The 20309-nt window shown below is 35.0% G+C and overlaps 1 protein-coding gene across 4 annotated transcripts in view; it reads right to left on the reverse strand.

Moving 5' to 3' along the window:
• Nucleotides 1-18803, reverse strand: part of CUL2 (cullin 2) — a 97597-nt gene extending 78794 nt beyond the window's left edge. The window contains exons 1-2 of one of the 4 annotated variants that reach the window (XM_074267096.1): nucleotides 18379-18514; nucleotides 93-144 (exon numbers count right to left, since the gene is read on the reverse strand). The gene's annotated coding sequence lies outside the window, so the exon portion shown is untranslated. Of the gene's footprint in view, nucleotides 1-92; nucleotides 145-18378; nucleotides 18596-18728 lie in introns of those variants that run through there. The other 3 variants (XM_074267095.1, XM_074267094.1, XM_074267097.1) reach the window with 3 other exon arrangements.
• Between the last annotated feature and the right edge of the window lie 1506 nt (nucleotides 18804-20309).

The raw sequence follows: 20309 nt of genomic DNA on the forward strand, positions 1-20309 counted from the left end.
TATATACAAACATATACATACACACATACGTACACACTCAGATATATACATATATACACACACACACACATATATAATTATTCTATACATACTTCTATTTATCAGTTCTTTCTCTGGATGCAGATAACGTCTTTCTTCATATGTCTATAATTATAAAAGTTAATTTGGGTATTTATAATAGACAAAATAACTTACTGCGTTAAAGTCATTCTCAAAACAATATTGCTGCTACTGTATATACAATGCTAGCTTTGCTCTGCTTATCTTATCCCTCACCATTCCATCCAGGTTTCTCCATTTCCTACCCCAAATCACCTAGTCCACCACTTTCCATAGCACAGTAGCATTCCATTACAACCGTCCACTATAAACCATTCAGAAATTACAAGGGAGAGAAGGAAAAAAAAAGAGGGAAAAAATATGATAATTTTATTGTATATTTGAAAAGAAAAGCAAGTTGTACAAGTATATTTTATTGTATTGTACTATGTTAGAGAAATGCTTGTTTTATTGCAAATGCTTAGGGGAGAAAATACTAACTCTAAGTCTTACCAAAGTTTTTCATTTAAATAACATTAAAAGAAATATGTATCAGATTAAAAAAACAATAATTAAGTTGGCTAAAGTTTAAATTTTTTTTTAATTTGTTTGTTAACCATCAGGGAAATGAAATAATGATAATCATTGACAAAAGGAATTTCTAGTGAAAAAACTTCTTCAATTAATAAATCTTTAGGGGTAATGAGTTTTCCTAGGGTCAACAGGTGTTGGGGCAAGACTTAAATCCAGGTATTCCTCACTCCTAAAGAGGCTCTTGGGCAACTACAGGCTCAGTAAATAGAACCTAGAATCAGGAGGACTCAGTCTGAGTTCAAATTTGGCCTCAGACTCATATTAGCTGTATGACCCTGAGTAAGTCACTTAACCCTGTTTGCCTCCATTTCTTCATCTGAAAAATGATCTCTGACAAGAATTCACAGAGTCAAATACGGCTACGATGATTGAAAACAACAAAATGATAATCTCTTTAACTAGCAGGATTCTCATACTTGTGCATACTACCCAGAAAAAAAAAAAGTATGTGGGGGGCAGAGGGAGAGATGGCAGATGTAAAAGTACTATTCCAATGAATACTACACTTCTCTTAAGCAAGTTTCATTCTAGTCACAGAAAAGCAACATAAAACAAACAAACAAACAAAAAAAACCCAAAACTTTTTTAATGACTGATAAAGCATTCTTTTCAATCTACATGAATAATTATCAAATGTTCCACATTATTAAAATATTCATTTGACTGAAATTCCTACACTTTTAACCAAAACTAAAAACCCATCCAAGACAATCTGCTTATAAATAAAAGTAAATAAATTGTGATTTTCAGGCAAAAGGAGCTAAGAGGTATATGCTCAGTAAGAGTTTTAAAACTGGAATGATCACTTGAAAGAAGACTCAAGTTTCTCTAAACCTTTTCAAATTCGTATGGTCTATACGATCTCTACATTCACCAAAGTAATTTCTGATATTTTACCTAACAAATGGCTCTTACCTCTCATGCCAGCAGAATATAAATCAATCAACTAAAAAGCACATGAATAAGTACCTCCTAAATGTCGGGAATTGTGCTATGAAATAGAGATACAAATAGGAAGAACTAATTCCAAATCAAAGGGAATTTACATTCCAATTGGGAAGACAAATACACATATTAATACAGATGCTCATACCTTAAGCTTGACTATATTCTATTAAAAAAGATTCGATTTGATCTAAAAAATAGAGCTATATATTTTTATCTAAGACAACTTTACTTAACTGCCACTTAATATTTTTGTCACTTCAAAAAAAATTAGAAATTTTTAAATCGTCAAATAATTGTCACAAATTTTTTTTTGGTAATAACTAATTCTTCAATAAAGGGAAGCTTTTCTAAAACATAAGATTCTAAAAATAAAATAAGTTTGAAAATGTTAACTTTTGACACTGTTGATCAATCTCCTGATTCATTTTCTACCTTTCTTAGGAAAGGATAACCCTAAGGTTCCAATCTTGGTTCTCTTCTCTTCCCTCTCTATATTTTCTTCCTTAGAAAGTTCAACCATAGCATCAATTATCATCTCTATGAAGATGAGGGAATGCATTCCAAGAACAAGCTGAGATCTCTTCCAGGTGGTTTGGCAAATGTTCTGATTTTTTTTTTTTTATGTTATCAGCACATCATCCACAAAAAGGAGAACAGCCCAGACCTCTTTTTTTTTTTTTCCCTATTCTCCTGAAGCTCAAAAACTCTTTCATCATGACAAAGATTTTCAGAAGTACAATATCAAAATATTAAAACCCTATATGATCATCTTAAGGTTAATTAAGGAAATTTTAAAGTAAAAGGTAAAATGTTATACTATTCAAAAAATTGGTTTTAAATTTGGATGGCAATACTTTGTATTTTGATGTTTTATTTACAGAAAATTAATTTGTAAGACAAACAGTTAAAGCAGTTATGATGCTAAGAAATCCAAATGGTGATTTTTGCAGATTTATTTTATAAATTTATAAAGGTAACTCCTCAATTTTAAGAGCAAAAACTAATACATAACTAGATTTTGGTTGATTTCTAAATTACTTTAAGAGTAAAAAAATTTAGTTATTATTAATTTTAATTTAAGGAACCTAAAAATCCTGTGATTCCTATGAAAGCATTAATTTTCATATCTGATATAGAGTATTGGCGGACAGTAAGTTGACCTCAGAACTGAAGGAAAGCTGGCTTAGTTGCCTTCAGAAAATTGTAAGGCTCCTTTACAGACCCCTATTTCTTTAGGAAAGCAAAGGTCTATCTTTTCAAACCCAAGATTCTATTGGCATTCTATATGGCAGTGAGACATAGTTTACAACTACCTTGAAAGGATCAAAAATTGCTATTACACAAAGGATAAAGGAGAGGTACATGGTGGGCATGAATAAGATGCAACATATAACCAACAAGGAACTCTGAAGAACAGATATAAAATATGTACAAGAAAGAAAACATATGCTAGGAAAAGAAGGTATGTTGGTCATTTGACAAGAATAAGGAATGATAGGCAGTCATTAAACATACTCCAAAAGTATCCTAGCAATATAAAATCCTAGCAGTATAAAGTGAAGAAGGCCTTTAGAATGTTGTAGTGAATCTCTATGGCTTACTTTTGAAAGCACATAAGAGTCATCATACAAGGTGGGACAAGGATGGGCTGTGATCTGTATCATAGAATGGAACTCCAAAATCAAAAAGATTACACATCCATTTGAATATAATGTGAAATCGAAATAATAAAACAAAAAGACTTGCCATTCAAGAAATCTTTTTAATATAAATGCATCATTTATTCATAGATATTTGATGATTTATAGAATTCAAATTCACTTTTGAAAGGAAACTTGGCATTACTAAGAAAGATCAACAGTTTTGTTAGAATTACATCAATCCTGTGTCCACAGAGCTGAACTCCCTTATTTTCACTCATTCATGCAAGACAATTTCTTTCTTTACTCCTCTTTTCTTTCTTTCCAAGTCTAAGGAAGAAGCGATTACTCTTGTCAAGGGTAATCATTAACATGGGTGCTTCTTCTATTTCTTTTAGGATTTTGTTCCACTAATCATCCCAGCCCCTCTATCTTCAATATCTTCCCTTTCTGCTAATTCCATACCTTTTGCTTATCCTCTTATAGATTGAAAAAACTTCCCTTGACCCTCTATTTCCTTCAAAATATTCCTTTATCAGCGAGAGGATTGGACTAAAGACTAGTCCAATCCTCTCATTTGCTGATAAAGAGATACAGAATCTAGACCTATAATGAACCTATGAGAGTTTCTTTAAGGTTCATTATAGGTCTAGATTCTGTATCTCTATTCCAATATTAAATTTTAAAGAAAAACAGATCATCACTGGAAAAAAGGAAAGAATGCAACATGTACAGAAATTTTTTTAACAGCTTGTAATGGCAAAGTACTGGTAACAGCCACTTCCCGATATCAGGGGATGGGTGAACAAATTATAGTTTTGGAAAATAGTGGAATGCTATGACATAAGAAATGATAAAAAAAAAAAAAAAAAAAAAAAAACCACAGGGTTTTTAGAGAAATCTGGGAAGAATTGCATGAACAGAATGAAGTGAGCAGAGCCAGGAAAACAAACTGTAACAACGCTGTAAAGACAACTTTGAACAAGCTGAGAACTTTGGTCAATACAATAACCAACTAGAGTCCAAAGGATCAATTCTTGACAGAGAGATACAGACTTTTGGACTTGATCAATTAGGGAAGCAAAACTTTATTTTTCTTGGCTTTGCAAAATAAGGGTTTTATTTCCAGTTTGTTATTGATTTTAGTTGTTTCTTTTTCAAAAGGGGGTAAGGTAGCAGGGGAAGAAAATAGATTTTTTTGTTTCTCAAAAAAAAAAATTAAATAAAAAGGAGAAAGGTATCTTTGTCCTTTTTGTCTCAACATCATAATTTCTCAATACTTTGATGCATCTATGCATCTCATGCATGCAGTCACTCCATTTAAATATTCAATAGTTCAGACTGTAGCCCACTTATGCTTTCCTAAATTGTTTATATATTGTCCATATTCTCCTATAAAACTTTCACAAGTATATACATCATATTATCTGTAAAAAATTTTATATCCTCAATTTATTTTTCTTGTATTATATGGCAAGCATTTCTAGCACTATTACCTTAAAGAGTCAATGAAAAATTGAAACAATAACTTTATCAGATTTGATAGATAGAAAATAAATCCAGAAAAATCATCAACATTTTTATATAATACCAAAAACACCTACCAAGAAGAGATAGGAAATGAAATTCCACTAAAAATTACTATAGAATATATAAAATACTTGAGATTCTACCTTCCAAAAAACATGAGAAGTTATATAAAAACAAATACAAATCATTGTTTACATTAATAAAGGTAGATCTAATAACTGGAAAAATATAATTGCTCATGGGCATAAAGAGCCAAATAATAAAGGTGACAATATTACCTAAATTAATTTACCTTTTCAATGCCACACTAACCAAACTACAAAAAGATCACTTTCTAGACCTAGATAAAAATAATAAATTCATATTTTTTAAGAAGTCAAGAATCTCAAGAGAATTAAAGAAAAGAAATGGGAATAAAAAAGGCCTACCAGTGCCAGATCTCAAATCATAAAGCAGTCATTGTTGAAACCATTTGGTACTAGTGGGAACAGATTATACAACAAAGAGTAGCAACAACAGTTATTAAAATAGAGGATTTATTATTTTTGACAAAAGGAAATTGGAAAGTAATATAGATAAAAAATTAGATTTAGATCAATGTCTCACACTTTGTACAAAGATAAGCTCCAAAAATGCATATGACATACACAGAAAAGGTCATATCATAAACAAATTAGAAAAACAAGGAAAAATTAATCTATCAAGTCTAAGGATAAGAGAAAAGTTCAGGAACAGAGGAACAGAGAAAATCACATAAGACAAAATGGGTAAATTGATTACATAAAATTTAAAAGGTTTTATATAAACAAATCAAATAAAGCTAAGATAAAAAAACTTAAATACAAAAAAATTTATGCAGCAAGTTTATCTTAAAATAAAAGTCTCACTTGCAAAATATAAGGAAATGATATATGAATGTAAGGAAAATATAAACTCAAATTTATTAGAAAAAGATCCATTCATCAATTGATAAATAGTCTAAAGAAATAAATAGGTACTTTTCAAAGGAAGAAACCCAAACTACGCATGGAATATTAAACAATGCTCCTAAACACGAAAGTGAAAATTAAAGCAATTGTGAGACTCTACTTTATATACATAAAAATGGCAAAGATGACAAAAAAGAAGAGTAATAAATATTTTCAGGGTTATGGGAAAGTAGACACAAAAATGCACTAGTATGGACCAGTGAACAGAAAAAAATCAGTCTGGAAAACAAATTGGAATTAAAGACAAATTTACAAGACAAAAACGTTACTAAACAATACCTGTCTTTTTACCCAGCTATGCCTTTATATACAAAAATATTCATAGTAGCTCCTTTTGTAATGGCAAAAAAGTGGATATTAAAAGAATGGACAATATTTAAGACTGAACAAGTTCTGGCATATATATATATATATATATATATATATATATATATATATATATATATATATATATATATATATATATGACATACTCTGGATTTCAAAAATACATGCAAAAACATATATAAAGTGATACAGAGTAAATTACATAGAACCAGAAGAACCATTTATATAACAATACAAGATGTTCTTAATACTACTTTAAGATATTAAAGCTTAAAATTTTATTAAGACTTGTTAGAGACCTTGTTATTGTAAAATAAATAATTCTGGAAACTTATAAAATTTCAAAGACTGAAACAAGCAAATCCAGAATAATTTATATCATAATAACAACACTTTAAAAAAAAATTTTAAGAGCTACAGGAACTGATTAACACAATGACCATTTACAATTCCAGATAATGAAACATGTTATCCATTATAGAAACATAACAAAATTATATATACATTTATACTTATATATGTGTGTGTATGTTTTTAAATACAGTCATTGAAGAAATTTGTTTTAACTGTGCATATTTTAGAAGAAAAAAATTTTTTTCCCAATGAGGCAGAAAAGAAAATAGATTTCTATCAATTTTTTTAAAAGGGTGGAGAGGTATATAGAATTGAAATGTTACAGGAACTTTCAGATGAGGTCACTTTATTACTAGTTTTACTTTACTGTTTTACTTTGTTGCAAAAAAATCTCTCATTAAACAAGAGTAATCTGTAAATATGTGTGATGCAAAAATAAAACACATAAATAAAACTCTTTATAAAATTCTCTCCAAGAGGTCTATATAGCATTCCAGGGGTCTTTCTCAAGATCTCCTCACAATAATACATGGGCACTGATGGAGAACAGAGACATATATAGCTATAATTCCTCAATCTAGCTACATGATCTTGTTAAAAGTTAAGAATTAAATAGTTACAGTTGAGTCCAACTACCTGTTATGGATTTTCTTGGCGCATACTGAAGTAGTTTGCCATTTCCTTGTTCACTTCATTTTATAGATGAAGAAACTGAGGCAAACAGGATTGTGACATGCTCATTCTTACATAGGGACTAAAAGGCTGCATCTGTACTCAGGTCTTCCTGACTCCAGGCCTGGAGTTCTATCTGCTGTACCACCCACCTAGCTGATCCAGCTAGCTGATTAACACCCCCAATAATGGTCTTATATTCCCACCACTCTACTGAACTTTCTCTCACCCAAAATCACCAGTGACCTCTTAACAAAACCAACAGCCTTTTTTCAGTCCTTATTTTCTTTGACTTTTATATACTGACCCTATTGATTACATTCTCCTATTTTCTTTTCACTTGGTTTCTATATTATTTTTCTTTTTCTTCAATCTATGCCTGTTCTAAATCTCCTTGATTATTCATCCTCCTTTTCCAAGTTTAAGTGTGGGTTTCAATAGTCTGTCTTTTTCTTTGCTACCATCTTTAACTTAATGGCCTCATCAACTCTTATGGCTTTATGGCAATTATCACCTTCCATGCAGATGACTCTCAAGTCACACACATAGACATGTGCATATATGCATGAGTACAGATATGCATATAATACACCATCTCATCATCTTTAAAACTCCTGAACGATAGTCACACATTTTCAAATGACTCTTGGACACCTACATCCAATTGTTCAACATCATCTTAAACTCAACATGTCCAAAACTGATCACATTATCTTCTCCCAACTTCCCATTTTTTTTTGATAGCACTACCATCCAAACCATCCCTGGCTTTTTACTTTTCCTTCACTTTCTACATCTAATCACTCTCCAAGTCTTGTCTGTTTAATGTTCTCTGTCCTTTCCTCTTTCAAATATATTGTCATCTCCCACTCAAACTGATACCACTCAAACTGACATTTCTGGTCTGAATTACCATAATAAAGAAATAAATACAGATCCTCCTATTTGAGTTTAAAAACAAGAAAGAGATTATTTTTAAAAAATCTATAGCTTTTGATGGATGACAAGTTTAACACATCAGTAGAATGATGCAGGAGTGAAAAAAGCTAACACAATCTTAGGCATGACTGAGAGTTTGGGTGAACAAATAATTCCTGTACTCTTAGTCATTCCAGATTTGAAGTATATTCCATTCAACAAACATTTTAAGGACACAGAGAAACTGGAACATGTCAAAATGGAATTAACATTAGTTAATTGTGTTTGGTGAGGGGAGAAAGTTTCAGTTGAAGGAAACTGGGGATGTTTAAAAGCATAGAAAAGATTTGAAGGGAACACAAACTGTCTTCCATTTCTGAAAAGTAGTTTAAGGCATTCTGCTATTTGCTGAAGATGAAAAACAACATCACTGTCTTCAAAGTTACAATTTATTAGTAGATATAAGACATATTCAGAAGAGAAATCCATACTGTATCAAATATAATAAGGATAAGGAAGATATGCAACAAGGTGCTTGAAGAAAATATGAAAAGTAGGACTTTTGCTTGGTCCATAAACAACCAGGAACAAGTGGCAGAAGTTTTAGAAAAACTCAAAGAAAAACTTTTCAATTAGAGCTGTCTAAAAGTGGAACCTCTGAATTTAATGCATTAAGACAAGTGGAGGTTTCCAGAAACAGGTGTGGGACAACTTAATGTGCCAAAGGGGTTCCAGTGATCAGTCTCTCCAGGCCTCCCTGAAATCATCCTGCTGACTATTTCTTATAAAATAATAATATTCCATAACCTTCATATACCATTCATATATTCAGCCATTCTCCAACTGAAGAGCATCCATTCAGTTTTTCCTTGTCATTACAAAAAGGGCTGCCACAAACATTTCTGCACATATGGGTCCTTTTCCCTACTTTAAGATTTCCTTAAGATACATACCCAGGAATGGCACTGATGGGTCAAAGAATTATGCACAATTTAGAAGCCCTTAGGGTATAGTTCCAAATTGCTCTCCAGAATGGTTGAATCAGCTCACAACTCCACCAACAATATATAAGTGTCCCAGTTTTCCCACATACCCTCCAACAATCATCATTCTCTGATCAATAGTAATTTAGAGGGACAGCTGGGTAGCAAAGTGAATAGAGCACCAGTCCTAAAGTCAGGACCTGAGTTCAAATATGGCCTCAGACACTTAACACTTCCTACTTATGTGACCCTGGGCAAGTTACTTATCCCCAATTGCCTCAAGGAAAAACAAAAGTTAGAGCATTTTTTCATATGACTAAAACTAGTTTTAATTTTTTCATTTGAAAATTATTCATATTCTTTGACCATTTACTTTGATCACATTCTAAATGTCAAAGTTATTTTGTATGTTATATCTTATATTCTCCTCAAATTGGCTGTAAATTCCTTAAAAGGTCTAAATTAAAGTTGTTTTTCTTATTAATATTTATAGTATCTGATTCAGTCAGCCTCTTAAACATAGTATGTGTTAATTGAATGTTCATTGAAATTTACTGGTCTGTACTTTATAGGAATGAAAAATCAGAAAACTTGAATTGCTTTGTCACTTTTTAAAAATCTAGGTCCTAGAGCTTAGATTATATTATTTTTCTTGATTTAAAACCAGCATTTAATAAGTCCCTCGGTGCCAAGATCTGCTCAATACTTAATGTAAGAAAACTATTTAATAATGATATCATAGTAAATAAAGTACTGGACTTAAAGTCTGAAAGCCTTCAGTTCAAATATTACCTCAAACACTTAATACCTCTCTGAACTATGAGTAAGTCTTAAGTTTTTAAAATTTTCTGAAACTTAGCTTCCTTATCTGTAAAATGTGGATAAAAGGTTTTAACCTTTTTAATCTCTTGAACTGCTGTCCTTAGGTTCCACTGTCCTGATTGGCATAGCTTCATCTGGACCACTTTTTCAAACAGTCCACAGCCAGGTTTCACTTCACTCCTAACTCCTTAGCCATCTTTTCAAGAGCTGCCTTGACCAATATCCTTTCCAGTTCTGGAGTTAAGATCAAATAAATTTTCATTGGCTCTTGGAAAGGATGTACCCAATCTACTTCTATATGGCCTCACCTACCCATCCAAATGAAATGGCATCACTATTCCCCTATATGTATTGTCTATGCCATGAAAATATAAGATCCTTGAAGACAGAGACTGTTGTTGCTTTTAAAGCTAGTGTAAATAATGAATCCCAGGAAGTAGTCACATGCATTTTAATTTGTATTCTTTGAAGTCATAATCATGTAAAATGCAGCCCAATGGAAATATACAGTGCAATTTCAACTATATACAACTACTTCAAGAAGTTCATTCTTAGTACGAATCAAAACCTAGTTGTATTTGTATCCCCAGTGATAGTACATTGTTTGGTACCTACTTAATAAATGTTTTCTTTTTTTTTTTTTTTTAAATCCACTTTCTTTTTATTTATCCACTAATACTGATGAGAAAGTATGTATAAGGAAGGTTTAGAAGCTGATAATTACCTCTCAACTGCTTTTCATTTATTTATTGAGCTAATGTATTTATTGGACTTTGGAAAACTTAAATCATTATATAAGTATGTTGTTACATTAAATAGAACTTTACATTTCGCAATGGATAGATGTTATGTTTTGCTATCTTCAATATTACCAGAACTACTCATCTCTCTATATTTTCTTACTTGCCACTAGAGCTGCTTGCTTCTTCCACCAGAACCTCAGAGACTGATGACCTAGGAGCAGGGATTCTTAATCTTTTTTGAGTCACAGACCACTTTGGCCATCTGGTGAAACCTATGGGACCCCTACTCAGAATAATGTCTTAAAAAAGAAAAACAATTATACTGAAACAGTTGTCAAATTTTTTTTTAACCACTAAAAAGAAGTTTGAGAGTCCCTCTACTAGAACTTTGAAAGTCCCATCAACTAACCAGATTGATGACACCTCCTATTATCTGTATTGGTCCCCAAACTAGATCATGCTCTTTTATAAGACCATAGATTTAGAAGAGGTTTAAAGGGTTTCTGAGTACAGCTAACTCACTTTTTCACTTCTTTAAAAGCAAACTATAATCAAATAACACAACTACTGCATCTGGAAAGGGAATTGCTCTATTGAGCCATCACAGAACACTCTTTTGACTTCCTAGATGAAAACCTTTTGTGCCACTACTCCCTAAGTGTAGTCTCCCCAGTATCTCAAGCACTTGGTTAAATGCCTTTTCATTCACTATCAAGTAACAAAAACAAAGGTATATGCAACACAAATGCAACAGGCATAAGAACTAAACCTAGGGATCTCCCCCCCCCCCCCAAAAGGCAGTCCTTTCCCTCAAGGAGTTTATACTCTAATAGGGGAAAACAATATACAAAGAGCAACTAGATAAGCAGCCCTGGAGTACAAAATTTGTGGATTCAGAACCAAGCAGAATAGCAGGTGGGAAATGAAAAGCTAATTCTGAGGCCTCAATAAAGGGAAGCTCTGAGTATTCTGTTCAATCCTCCAATCAGAGAGAAGACAACAGAGTGTCTCCAAAGTGATGAACTCAAAACTGAAGCAATTTCTATGACGATGAGATTAATAATAATAAGCTTATCTTGGGAGAAAGTATAATTTTCCAGAAGTAGAAACCAAGCAAAACAACTGGTAGAAAATAAAGGACCAGCCCCTAATCTAGGCCAAGTTCTTACTATATCCTCATTACAAGAACCATTTACCTCCAGTCTAACCTACATGTAACAGGAAAATGGTCAGCAAAAACCCACCTTTTATGAGCATGCACAAGGTGCTAAATGGAATACAATCCCTCATGTGGAATTCAGAGCAAGGGCAAGTATTCCATGACTGTTTGGGATCAACTTGACACATGATAAAAGGTTTTTCAATTGACTTTTGAGCTAGAATTGAGCATCCATAGAAAGACCCCATTAATTCAACTGTGATTAGTTTTCTGCTGAGCTATGTTCAATTATGGAAGTCATAAACTATATCCCTACTGTTGTTTTAGTAATTGGTGTCTATTCTTTCTGGTCATAAGTGAAGGAGAACTGAATTCATGATGGACTTTGTAAGCTTCAAAAGTTCAAAAAGAGGGAACCACTAGGAGCCCAATGATAGGAGTTTAGGAGAAGCTAGATTCAGTGAAGAGCTCTAGAACTGCAATCTCAACTCTTAAGGAGGAATTGGATCCCAAGAATATGGCTACCACATCCCCTCAAGGCTCTAGAGTTAGCCCTGGGAAGTTAGGGCTTGTCTTTCTAAATTTGTAGCTCATAAGGTTTCCTACAATAATTATTAGTTTAAATCAATTAGTCAGATTTAACTAGCTTTTGTTGTTGTTGAGTCACTTGAGTCTGGTCCAACTCTTCCATAATCTCATCTGAGGTATTCTTGGCAAAGATACTGAAATGGTTGACATTTCCTTGTTCACCTCATTTTACAGATGAGGAAACTGAAGCAAATGGGGTTAAGTAACTTTTCCAAGGTCACATAGTTAGTCTGAGATCAGTTTGAACTCAAGTGATTTGAGTCTTCTTAACTTCAGGCTAGGTGTTCTATCCAAGTCGAGACTAGAGTCCAAGAAAAACTGGGCTCAAGTTTAGAGAACGCATATGACAAAGAGGTAACACAACTTCTGGAATTCTTTTGCTGGAGTCCTCAGGATAATCTTTTTAGGTAAAGGATGGTTTTTCTGCTGGATGCTAGATCCTTGAATCTATGTCCATTCTCTCCGACTCCTGATAGCACTAGCTATTCCAGGGACCTTACTAGGATACTAATGGAAAGTCTAAAAGCCTTCAGAGTCTTTAAATAATATAAGGTCTTCTTCCAAACAAAAGATATGTGGGAGAGTGAAAGGGATTAAGACACTTTCTCTTTCTCCCCCCAAAAGATTCCTTCCTAGAAGATTAGCTAGAACAAACCATACCACAAAGTCAGGCAATCAACTTTCTGATTCCAACTAGCCCAAGGGTTTTTATAAAAATCTTGGAGGGCAACAACAAATCACTCAGCTAAACTCTATAAGCTTTTGGCACCTTTGTGGGCCCACAATCAAAATAGTTCTTACCAGTTAAATGAATTCACCTAGATAGGGTATCCTTTTATTTTAAGTAAGGCTTAAAACCACTCTTACCATGCTTTCTTTTATAAATAAAGATAGCTGTATCAAGTATTTGCTAAATTTTTCAGTCAAGAGTGTGACTAGATAGATGTGGCCTGTTTATGGAAAACTCTTGTTTCTACACTAATGGTGAAAAAATGCTAAAATATGTAAAGGAAGGCTTTTAACACATTGAGTAGATAATATTCAATAGAAAAATATATGTGAAAATATAGGTAAAAGATATATAGAAGATATAGATGGATAGGGTAATATTTGTCCTCAGACAATCAAATTTATACAAATCCAGTAAGGCTTTTTTAGTATGAACACCCAAGATAACAATGAATAAGTACAACATAAAACATCCTATTAATAGTTCAGGTAAAAGATGCCTTCTTGAATGCTTACTTATAGTTTAGGTCCAAGGAATGAATAAATGGGAAAAAAAAAAAAAACATTTATCAAACACTTATTATGTGCTGATTTTTGTAGATATAAAAACAAAAGCAAAGACACTCCCTGATCTTGAGGGGTTTACATTCTAATAAAGTGATATAACAAATTTCCTATAAAAGGTATTAAAATTTCTTTGCAAAGTCTTTTTTCTAGAAATGTTTTTAAATGGTAATATTAACAAAAAATAGGAAAATGGACCATGTCATTAGCATAAGCATATTTTCCTAATCTTATTCTACACTTCTAGTCATCCTTCCATTCTTCTGAGAAATTGACAAAATGCCCTTTTCAAAATCATGATTTATCTTTGAATTGATCAGTTTTGAAGTTCTTAAGACTTATTTTATATTACTGTGGTAGTCATTTAATTGCAGGTTTGTTTCTGCCTATTTTATTCTGAATTAATTCATACAAATTTTCCCAAATTTCTCTCAATTCTTATGGTCATTCTTAGGGATAGGGACTAGTCTTAGAATTATAATGAAATAGGGATGACATGAATGATGAAACTTCTACCAAAGCAGATGAGCACTTTCTCTACAATCTGCTGTATTGTCTGACAGAACAACTTAGAGTTTTGAGAATTTAAGTGACTTGTCCAGGGTCAAATGATCAATATGTGGCAGAAATAGGCTTTGAACCCAAGTTTTCTTTGCTCCAAAGTTCAGAGGCATATTCTAGCAAAATGAAACAAAGAAATTTGAGGGAATTATTTTATTTTGTTTTGTTTCTTTTTTTAAATACTAATGTTTAGCTAACACATCTGTTTACAAGATGATTTCCCCCAATTCAGCTACCCAATTCAACATCCCTATAACTTTCTCCAAAACAAGATTGCTAATAGAAATGTAAATTTTTACTTCTACTTCAGTGAATTAAAAAGATCTAACAAAGAAGTAAAATAAAAATTCAATATAAGTAGAATAAAAAAATACAATGAATGAGAACTTTTTTGTATTGTTTTGGTATATGATGAAAGAAAGATGAACCAGTAATGTAACAATTGAATAATATCAGTAAGAAAAGATTATAAATTTAAAGTTAGAAGAGATTCATAAACCATTTAAGTATTATTAATCTCGTGTCCTTGAACACTGTTTATCAATATTTTGATTTCTGTTTTCAATATAATTGATTTTCTTTGTAATTCTGTGTATTTTATTTTACGCAGTTAAAAACATTATTGTGAAGGGGGGTACATAGCTTCATCAGACTCCTGAAGGATCCATGACACAAAAAAAGGTTAAGAATAACTGATTTATCTTCAAAGGCCCTTCCAGGGGATTCATGAGGTTCTTTAGAACTATTTTCATAATAAAACTAAGATGCTTTAATTTCTAATAAGATAATATCAATAGGAATAACTCACACAAACAAAAGTGCTTGGGAGGGGTCCTTAATAATTTTAAAATTATAATGTAGTCTTAAGAACAAAAAATTATACAGTAGTCTTAAGAAAAATTTTAGAAAGCAGTCTTAAGAACAAAAAATTAAAAAGTAGTCTCAAGATCAATATTTTATCTAGTCTGACTCTTTCATTTTTCAGATTAAGAAACTAAGGCCAAAACAATGACTTTAAATGACTTGCCCAAGGTGACAGGGTTAGTTGAGGTAGGAGTTGAATCCAGATCCTGATTCTAAATCAATCTCACTATTTATTGTACTATGCTGAATCTGTTTATCTTTAGCATTAAAATATATGAAATGAATAGCAAAAAGAATAAGACAAATGGAATATTATCCATTTCTTTAAACCTACTTTAAGCTTATTGAATAATGTAGGTCTCCAACCACTGCTGGCAAAGATGCAATAAATTACAGCTCAGAAAGTACTCATTTTCCATCAGAAATCAATATTTCTATAAAAAGGAAGGATACAAGAAATACAGAGTAGGCAGGTAATATAAGCAAGAAAAATTAACAGCTAATTAAAATGAAGAGCCCAGTAGTTGAATTAATCATAAATATATTACAACCCTGATAGTTAACTGATCTGAAGAAGCTATCATCCATTATAGTTTATGGAAAATTGGCAGGACCAAAAACAACTATTAACAACTCCATGTGAATTATACAAAATAATGATTTTCATAAATTCAGAACTAGTTTTCCCATGTGAGAAATTATCTTCAAAAACTACTTCAGAGCAACTTTAAGAAAATATCATCTTCAAGTTATATAATCCAAGGTTTAATTTAATTTACAATCATCCCCAAAATGTTCAGATGTTGATAATTACAGTCTCTGTGTCAGTCAGAGTGTTATAGCTTAATAAATTGAGTACCTGTGATATCCAACTTTCCAGAACAGATCATGTCTAATTCAAAACAAAGTTTAAAGTAGTAATAAAAACAAGAATCAATAATCTCTGAAAGACAACAATGCCTCAAGCATTAAACTAACCCTGAAGGTCAACCTATACATTTAAGCTAAGTACAAATTTTGTTCTTTAACATGGAGAATTCTAAACAGAAATGTGGATCATTATTTGTGGTTAAAGAGATTATCAACCATCCATTTCAAATGCTAGTAACAGCTGGTCAATAACAGTGCTAATTTCATTAAAATATTTCAGGTGTCTGCTGCTTCTTTCATATCATTAACAATAGCTAGAAGTATGCCTACTATTAAGATTTAGACAGCTGATCTCCAGGCCAACAATGCCAAATTAAATCATTATCTGAAAAATAAATAAACAATTCTTCCAAATAATCTGTTAAAGAAATAGGCAATTTCTTAAAAAAAAAATCATTTGAGCTATTTATCAATCTTGGTATAGATATTTCAAAATCCATTTACTTTTTTTAATCAAAATATTTTAACCTTGAAACAAAAAGAATATACAGTTTAAAGTTATTTTAACCACCTAACCTTTCTAATCAGTCTAAAGTATACTCACTTGTTAAATGATACAGAAGGTAGAGAAAAACAAAAAAGGTTGAACACTGTAACAACTGGATAAAAACATCAGTAATATAACAGCTTCTTAAGTAGTCAAGTTAATGGAGATATATACAAGAATCACACTCACTGATGTGTTGGTGACTGGAAACAAATGATATATACATGCCTCGTTAATTTTAAAAGTATCAGAAGGGTCAGAGACATGTATGACTATGTTATACATGTGAAAATACAAATACGAAAGAGAAATTTTTAAAAATACTGTATGCTTGGTGTAGAATGGTCTTTCCAAGCTTCTACTGACTACCTATAAAGATATATTCCTTAAAAAATTGTGGCTATAGGGACAGAATAAATTTCACTAATATTCTGCCTATAATTTGTCCTTTAGTGGTTACTTTATCCTTTTTTGGAGTCAAAAGCATAATCTTTCAATATCTGGGTAGCCTTATGATTTGACATCTAATTCAATGGGATTCAACAATTTATAAAGCACTACAAGTAGTGTCCTAAGTAATGACATTACATCCCTTCTCACAAAGCAGATTCTACTTAAGGAACACAAAATCTAAATTCCTATAAATCAAGTAACACATGTTTTTCAATGTCCAGCATATGTTCAATGTTGTGCCTTATTTTTCCCTTCCATTTACTCTACAATACATCAATGACTCTTGGCTATTTCTCAAACAAGACACCCCATCTCCAGGCTCGGTGCCTTTTCAACAGCTGTCTATCATGCTTGGAATTCTATCTATCCTCATCTTCTTCTGGCCTGTTCAAATCTCAATTAAAATTCCACTCTGTACAGGAAAGTCTTTTCCTAACCCTCCTCCATGTAAGTGCAGTCATTGCTCTGAGGTTTCCCACAATTTATACAGTTTCTATCTGGTCTGTACATTTTGCAAGTTGTCTCCCCCATTATTGAATTTCCTCCTAGCAGGGATTGTTTTTGCCTTCCTTGGTATCTTCACCACTTAACACAGTGTCTGGTACATGGCAAGCCCTTAATAAAATGCTTACTTAATTTGATTCTGTGCTTTGGGTATGTCAGAGGCAGACATGATTCTAAATCTGAAAGGAGGGGCAACAGGGATTGAATGCAGCCTCCGGACAAACCCGGCTAAGCCCACTTTGTGGATCCCACCCGAGATGGGTCTGAGCATGGCATGTCTGGTGCACAGACAGACACCTTGTGGGCACCTCTGCAGTGTGCTGGGGATGCAGCCCCCAAGTCCTCGTGCATTTCCTCGGACCCGGGATGCTGAAGAGGATGAGGAGCGCCCCATCTTCTTGGGGCGCTCTAGGGAACAAAGTGAAAACGTTTCCTGCCGCGGGGTTCCTTAAGAACATGACCTCGGGACACCCTCCCTACACACATGTGTATGTTACACGCATGCACGCATGCACACAGATGCGCGTTATATTTATACCCCACACCCTCTCCTTCTTCCTCCCCCTCCCTCCCTCCGGAGGAAATGGGGCCAAGGAAGGGGCGGTCAAGGCCGCCGGCCCCGGGAGGCCTAGGGCCTGGGCCCGGACCGTTTCCAGGGCCCCCTCTCGACCCCCGCCGCCGCCCGGGGAGGCCGGCTCTACTGCGCCGGTGGGATCCGGCCCTCGGCGGGGTTACCTGTCTGGAGAGGCCGGGCGAGGGGCAGGGAGCGGGCAAGGCCAGGCCGGGACGGGCCGGGGCTGTCAGCTCGGCCCCCTCCTCACGGCGCTGCCATGACTGCGCTGCCCCGGCGGCCCCGGGCCCGCGAGCGAGGGGGTGGGGAGAGGGTCTCCGGGGCAGGGGGGATGTCCAGCGCCAGGGAAAGGGGCAGGCGGGCAGGGGCCCGCCGGGGCCGGGGCGCCCCCCGCGCGCCCGCCACTCACCAGGCCTCCCGCGCGGCCACAGGGACGAGATGCGGGTCTCCGCCGTCCGAGGACGCCCCCGGCACGGAGAGGGGGAGGGGAAGGGGGAAGGGAGAAGGGGAGGACCCGCCGCGGGCTGGGTCGGCTGGTCGCTGTCCTCGTCCTCCTCCTCCTCCTCCTCTCTTACCCCCCCACCCCCGTCGTCTCTCCCGACTCCGACCTCCCTCCCGGCTGTCGAGGCAATGGTAGAATCCGAGGTACGGCGAGCGAGGAGGGTGCAACTTAGTGCGATCGCAAAGGCCGCTCTAAATAAATAAATAAATAAATGAATGAATAAGTGACGAGAAATCGAGCTGCTAACCGGCTCTTACCAGACTGAAGTAGCCAGAGGCAGCTAGGAATCCTTGGCCTGCCGGGACGGCGCGTGTCTGGACCAGAAAGGGGATCCAGGAAGTGGGGGGGAGGGGGTCTCCCGCTACCCTCTTCCCATGCCCCAGGCCCCAGGTCACCCACTTACTCCACTCGCCCATGATTCAGGACCTTAGGGTTCCGGAAGTTACAGACGCCCTGCTGAGACCCCAAGTCAGCAATCTGACTTGGGGGGAGCCTTCCACCTCCTCCACTGTGCCCCCCCACATTGAAACATACAAACTCCAGACCCCGCCCCCCAAAGCCCTCCTCTCTCACCTCCAAAAACAGCCGCAGCGTGGACTCCTCATCCTCACTGTCCCAGAACCGGGCAGACACAGTTGCCGAACTTTGCGTGTTTGGGTACCCACCGTGGAAGGGGATGAAATCGGAATATATTAAGCATCTCCCCTCTACCAGCCACTGGGCTTATGCTCTCTAAATGTTACCTTAAGGGAAAGAAATGGAGGTGTCATTTTCAGGAGGCATGGCTGCCTTTATTTTTAGAATCAGTTCTGCAGTCTTAGAACAGATCTTAAGGTTTCTTAGAAATCATCTAGTCTTTTTTACAGATGAAAAAAACTGAGTCCTGGGACAGGGACAGTGACCTGTCAACATTGGTTGTTTTCCAAGTTGCCTTTTTTTATTGATTGAGAACACTGCGGCCCAGGGCAGGGAAAATGACTTGTCAAAAAGGGTAGTATTTCAAAACTACTCCACTTCCAGTCCAGCCCTCATGAGTATTCATCGTTGTTTCTTCCTGCTCAGAGTTTATACTCCTTCTAGTAAACAGCTAGTTTTAAAAGTTTTAAAAGTAATTTTAAAAGCAATCTTCAAAGACTTCATATGAATGTTCATCCTTAGTATGTAACTAATTTAAACATCATTACGTGTCATACATACATAACATGACAGGATCATAAACTTTCCCAAATATAAAACTCCATATAGATATAACCTGATGCCCACAGCCATAAGATCCTAGTTCTCCTATGCTCAAAGTTATCAAACTGTGCCTGCTCTTTGACCCAGCAGTGTTACTACTGAGCTTATATCCCAAAGAGATACTAAAGAAGGGAAAGGGACCCTCATGTGCAAGAATGTTTGTGGCAGCCCTCTTTTTAGTGGCCAGAAACTGGAAACTGAGTGGATGCCCATCAATTGGAGAATGACTGAATAAGTTGTGGTATATGAATGTTATGGAATATTATTGTTCTGTAAGAAATGACCAGCAGGATGAATACAGAAAGACCTGGAGAGATTTACATGAACTGATGCTGAGTGAAATGAGCAGGATCAAGAGATCATTGTATATTTCAACAACAATACTGTATGATGATCAATTCTGATGGACATGGCCCTTTCCAACAATGAGATGAACCAAATCAGTTCCAATAGAGCAGTAATGAACTGAACCAGCTACACTCAGTGAAAGAACTCTAGGAGATGACTCTGAACCACTACATAGAATTCCCAATCCCTCTATTTTTGTCCGCCTGCATTTTGGATTTCCTTCACAGGCTAATTGTACACTGTTTCAAAGT

The sequence above is a fragment of the Sminthopsis crassicaudata genome, chromosome 5 (genome assembly GCF_048593235.1).
Source record: "Sminthopsis crassicaudata isolate SCR6 chromosome 5, ASM4859323v1, whole genome shotgun sequence".
In the NCBI taxonomy this organism is placed as follows: domain Eukaryota; kingdom Metazoa; phylum Chordata; class Mammalia; order Dasyuromorphia; family Dasyuridae; genus Sminthopsis; species Sminthopsis crassicaudata.